The 6,000-nt window shown below is 36.9% G+C and overlaps 1 long non-coding RNA gene across 2 annotated transcripts; it reads right to left on the bottom strand.

Moving 5' to 3' along the window:
- Positions 1 to 1,658: 1,658 nt before the first annotated feature.
- LOC121771560 lies at positions 1,659 to 3,545 on the bottom strand. 2 transcript variants are annotated; one of them, XR_006044081.1, is made up of 3 exons: positions 3,179 to 3,545; positions 2,152 to 2,202; positions 1,659 to 1,996 (listed from the first exon to the last, which is right to left on the bottom strand). It is a non-coding gene; the product is annotated as an uncharacterized LOC121771560 (long non-coding RNA). The 2 variants fall into 2 exon arrangements; XR_006044082.1 differs by having other exon boundaries at positions 1,659 to 2,202.
- Between the last annotated feature and the right edge of the window lie 2,455 nt (positions 3,546 to 6,000).

The raw sequence follows: 6,000 nt of genomic DNA, 5'->3' as shown, positions 1-6,000 counted from the left end.
TAATTTTTAGGTCATGCTAACAAAGCATGACCTAAAACGATCTTAGCATGACATTAAACCCAAATATTATAATATGACCTAAAATTGCTTAATTAAGACCTTCCGTATTTTTGGTTAATTATTGACCATTAGATCATCTAATCCTAGGGCCAAGATTTGGTCTGCATTTCTGGATTTAAACAGATACTTATTTTGATCATCTCCCTATATATATATATATATATATATATATATATATATATATATATATATATATAGGGTTGTGATCAATTGAGATTTTTTAGCCTAATTGAGAATTGAGATGCATTATAAGCCACTCATTTTTATTAAATGAGTGGTCCAGAATTTGCCACATGGAAAATATTTTTACATTAATTAATTATGAAAGGGCATATTTGTAATTTCATCATATATTTTATTTAATAAATATTTTTTTTATTTTTTTTTAAAAAATTATTTTTTTTTCGATTTTTTATTTTTTTATTTATTTTATTTATTTAATTTTTTTTTTGTCAACTACATATACAATTCATGTCAACTACACACATGTAATGTCAACTACATATACAATTCATGTCAACTACACACATATAATGTCAACTACATATACAATTCATGTCAACTACACATATATAATGTCAATTATAAGCTGTTGACATTTGATGTGCAGAGCTATTGACATTTGATGTGCAGACTACACATCGTAGTTGACATAATGTCTCAGTAGTTGACATCGCGCGAAAATTTTAAAAAAATTTAAAAAAAATTAAAAAAAATTAAAAAAATTAAAAAAATTAAATTTTTTTTAGTTGTTGACATTTTAATACGAGTTGTTGACATTTAATATTCTGGCTATTGAAATGAAATGACGATAATACCCCTTAGTTGACATAATCTACTTGTAGTTGACATTTCAAAATGAGTGGCTGAAAATGCATCTCAATTCTCAATTAAGCTAAAAAATCTCAACCTAACAAGACCCTATATATATATATATATATATATATAATTAATGTGTTTGATTTTTCGCAGAAACAAGCAATATGATAACACGTTTCTGAATTACTCAAACAATGAATCATTTCAGATGTCTGTTTTTTTGTCGGGAATTCCTTGTCCTCTGTAACATTTTACCATTAGGACTTTTCTGGTTTCATATAATCATATTGAAGTGCCATGCGAGTTCTACGTCGCAATTGCAACTCACAATATTTTGATTTATCTAATGTTAGCTCAAACTTAGGGTATTTCTCACAATCACTAGCTTGGAAAATAGTAATGTCTTGCTGAATCTGGTTCAAGGGTCATAATAATACCCATTATATTGAATGATATTGACTTACTACCAGAAAGTGAAAAACTGAGAATAGTTAAAGCTGAATGCAGAAAAGAGAGAGGGGGCACAAGGAAGGTTAGAACTGGAAAAGCAGAAAATGAGAAAATTTAGCAACTCATCCAAATGGAAAAATTTTAAATCTGAGTGACTTTCAGTAGAAAACAACTCAGGAAAAGGATTGTAGTCTAAGCCAGAGAGGCTGACACAAACAATAGGTGATATGGATTCCTTATCTGTTTGGATAAAACTTCAAAAAAAACTTTGAAAGATGGTGAAATAAAAATAAGGCTAACTATATGCTAGAATCTGACACTCATTGACATATCATTTATCTGGCTGATTCTTTTCACATTACCAAATACGGTAGAGAAGGAATACTTATAACATTCACAATGTTGACAATGGCATACGGCGGTTTATCGGTTTATGGCAGATAATAATAACATTGTGAAAACATCCAGATATAGATGCAATGTTAGGGAGGCAGAGTTATGTATCAAGAGACTAGTAAATTGTTGAATTATTAAAGAAATGCAAAGATACAAAATAAGGAAGAATTTCTGCAGACCTTTATCTGGTGCACTTCCATTGAAAATGAACTCTCAAAGAGAAGTGCAGGAAGGAACACAACCAAGAGAAGTTCAGGATGAATATTAGCCCCTACACAAGGAGCACAAGAAACTTTTCGTATATAGCTGACAGATTATAATGTTCATAAAATATGTTTTAACAAAACCTGCAATAAATATCTTTTTTTCGTTTTGGTGCAGGCATATTTAGAGGCTTTAATGATAGTTCAGAGAATATTCACTTACAAAGACGGATCCCATCGCCAATCTTTCCCAACCTATGGTGTGTTCCATATTCTGCAGAAAAATGTGTATAATTAAAAACCTGACTTTTCCTATCTTTGATGGAGTATTGGTAGTTCATAACAATAAAAGCTTTCAGTGAACCATGATTCACTTATTCACATAAAACTACCTTGCAAGCATGAAGATTATTTCCACTCGAAGAAAGGCATGAAAAGAGAGTAACAAGGAAAATTACTGATACGATTATTATTATTATTATTTAGTTAGTTAATTATGGATTTGCATATCTTTTTATATCTTTTGTCTTGCTCATTAAGTTAGTATCCACTATTATAAATAGTGGACATTGTTAGTCATTTTGATCATTCAAGAAATATCAATTATCATTCTATTTTATTTTCTCTTACTCTCTTTCCTTTCAAACGTGCAAAACACACAAAACCTTAATTTTGACGTCGGATTGATCGACGGGCAAAAGCTCCCGCGACGTTCGACGCAAAATCTACGAGTTAAGGAACTTCATCCTTAACAATTACTCAACTGCTAAAATCCATTACCATGGAATGGCCCATACATGAGTGGCCTGGCCATATCACCAGCAAGAAAAATCATTTGGAATGAGGAATCTTCTTACAGTCAAACTCTAGTACTTACTCAAATACCAATCTTACTCTTCTACCTGTTTATTCACACAAAACAAAACACATATTCGTAACAGCAACAAAATTTTCAACAAATTAAAAGAACTTGAAAGTCTTGATTTCAGTGCATTTCTAACTTGGCATGAAAGATATACTAACGCATAAGCGCTTGTCTATGAGCAACAAAAACTCACATGCATAGTAGTAGTATAAAACTAGATAAAGGCATACTAATAATCTCCTTTTGCATAACAACACAAGCACAGGAAGAGTAACCACTGTAGCTCCAACTCGTGCAAATAAAAATCATGTTGCATAGTGACAAACATAACGCGGCACGTAGAGTTCAATTGAGTAGAGAAAAAGACAGAGTGGCAGTGAGAAACCTAAGGCGGGCAATGCCGAGAACAAGTAAAGCGACAGTGTAGGGCACACGCGTCCCTCCGAGGGCCTGCCTACACGCAATCCCCAACACTAAGCTGATCCCGACGAACAGCACCTCCGATGCAGAGTCCTCTTCCAGCACTGTCAGCCGCAACGACGCCGTTCCACAGGCCGACATCGACGCCATCGCTCACACTTGGAGAGGGAATCCTCCTCTTACGCAATCACCAACTCTAGGCCAATTGAACTTGTGCTCTACAGGCCTATTCAGAGATTGTTGTCGCTATTTAAAATGTTTAAATCAATTTTCAGCTCAGACCAAATTACTATCCTTGATAATATGGCGGAAGAAGTTTTTAGCTAGGCCATTTATTGTGGATGATCTTATTCAAATATCCAAGTTGCAAACATCAGAACATCTACAACTACTCTTGCCAGCGAGTACGGTTATGGGCCCGGTGCCACTATTACTGTTTGCTCTCTGGCAAGAGCACAACCCCCACAGCCGTGCTCTTCTGCAAAGACGAGCACAATTCAATTTAAAATTCAATTAAACAAAAACATTTTCATAATATGAAAATTCATTAAAAAAACCGAAATAACATTACAAATTACAAATAAATTTAAAAAGACGTAATTAAAATCCTAAAAATTAAAAATTACATAATTAAAATCCTAAAATTAAAAAAACCACTACTCGTTGCCGAATTTCGCCCACATGTGTTTGATTAGGTCTTCTTGTAGCTGAATGTGAGTTCGGGTATCGCGCATTGTGTGCCTTGTCTCGATCCTCTGGCCAACCGTCGTATGCACACCTTGGCGTGGGGGAGACCTCGCGGTTGAGCTTTCGGCTTCATCCTCGTCGTAGAAGCTAACCGCCCTCGGTCCTTCGTCGGCTATAATCATGTTGTGTAAGATAATACACGTGAACATGATGTCGGCGATATTATTCACGTACCACAGCCGAGCCGGGGCCTTCACAATGTTGAATCGGGCTTGAAGGACCCCGAAGGCTCTTTCGACGTCTTTCCGTGCGGGCTCTTGAAGCTGCGCAAAAAGAACCTGTCTCGGGTCATGCGGGTTGCTGAGCGTCTTCACGAAAGTCGACCACCTTGGGTAGATACCATCGGCGAGATAGTAACCCATGTGGTATGTAGTTCCGTTGACGGTGAAGTCGATCGCCGATGCTACACCATTCATCACATCATTGAAGAGTGGTGAAGAATAGAGCACGTTCAAGTCGTTGTTGGATCCGGCAACGCCGAAATATGCATGCCAAATCCATAGGCGGTAGTCGGCTACCGCCTCAAGGATAAGTGTTGGGCCGCCGCCTTTGTGACCGTTTAAGTGTTGCCCCCTCCAAGCAGTCGGGCAATTCTTCCACCCCCAATGCATGCAGTCAATGCTGCCAAGCATTCCGGGAAAGCCATTGACTGATTCGTGAAGACGAAGCAACCATTGGCAATCATCGGTGGTGGGTACCCGAAGGAATTCATCACCGAAAGCTGAACGAACGCCTTCGCAAAAATTCTTTAGACAAAGGATTCCAGTGGACTCACCGACATGCAAATACTCGTCGAAGAGGTCGGCCGTTTGCCCAGTAGCGAGTTGTCGGATGGCACACGTACACTTCTGCAACGGCGTGATACTTTGCCGGCCGGTTGCATCTGGACCTGTTTGGAAGAATTCAACACGTGCGGACAATGTGTTGACAATTCGCATGAACAAGCGCTTTGACATGCGAAAACGGCGCCTTAAGTAATCTGCCAGAAACCGCGGCGAGTTGATCTAGTTCGTTGAGGAGGAGGAGCGACGGTATTCGCCACGACATATGCTTCGTAAGCGGCCCGATGTTGTTCGTAGTATTCTTGTTCTTCGTGCTCCGCTTCCGCCATAAGATGGGTGAAATTCATTTGAGGTTTTGAGTGATGGATGAATGTGTTGATAGTTTGTATGAGAATTGTGAATGAGAGATGAATGAGAGATTATTTGGAGTGATAAATGGATGATGAATGTGTGTATTTATAGATGATTTTGGGGGAAAAAATAAAAAAAATAGAAAAATGGGCAAAAAAACGGCCATATTTTTGTGATTTGGAAAATATTTTTTTTATTTTTTTTTATCATTTTTAAAAATTAAATAACGAATTTTAAATAAAAAAAATTTCAAAGGCAACGGCTATGCCGTTGCCCAATAGCGTGCCGCCACGTCGCCTGCTCGCTGGCACGGCGTTGCTCGACGCGAGCGCAGCGGCGCGGACGGACGCAGTGTCAACGTTCACCGTTGTGTATGCTCTCAGAGTACAGATTAATAGGACTAAGATTTTATCAGCTAAACTAGAGTGAGGTTGGCAATTGCCAAGTGGGTGGAAATGATGCAATTCATTGCCTTTTCTATGAATATTTTTATAGACAGAGAGTATTTAATTAAGATAAATTAAAAAAAAAAGTGGTAATCGAACGAATATAAACATAGAGTATTTAATTAGATAGGACATAGGTATCAATTTGGAAGTGTGCTGGTCTTGATCTACTCTGTTACTATGATGAACTTGTTCATTACTTAATTATCAACTATCAATACACGTGATGTTCATCTGATCATAGTACTATGGTGAGCTCCTCATTGCTTAATGAACAACACACATTTTGGAGAAACAACGACAATTTAATTAATCCGGTACCACATCTCATAAGTCTAGTATGATTATAGTATGAAACTAGTCAAGACGATACATTGTGTCTTGTGATTCCAATTTGTCTAGCCAAATTGTTATATAAATCATTAATTTGATCAAATTATGATCGCTATTATAATTTACGC

This window comes from Salvia splendens, chromosome 16 (genome assembly GCF_004379255.2).
Source record: "Salvia splendens isolate huo1 chromosome 16, SspV2, whole genome shotgun sequence".
Lineage (NCBI taxonomy): Eukaryota > Viridiplantae > Streptophyta > Magnoliopsida > Lamiales > Lamiaceae > Salvia > Salvia splendens.
The sequence above is the reverse complement of the archived record's forward strand: the minus strand, read 5'-3'. Positions and strand labels throughout refer to the sequence as shown.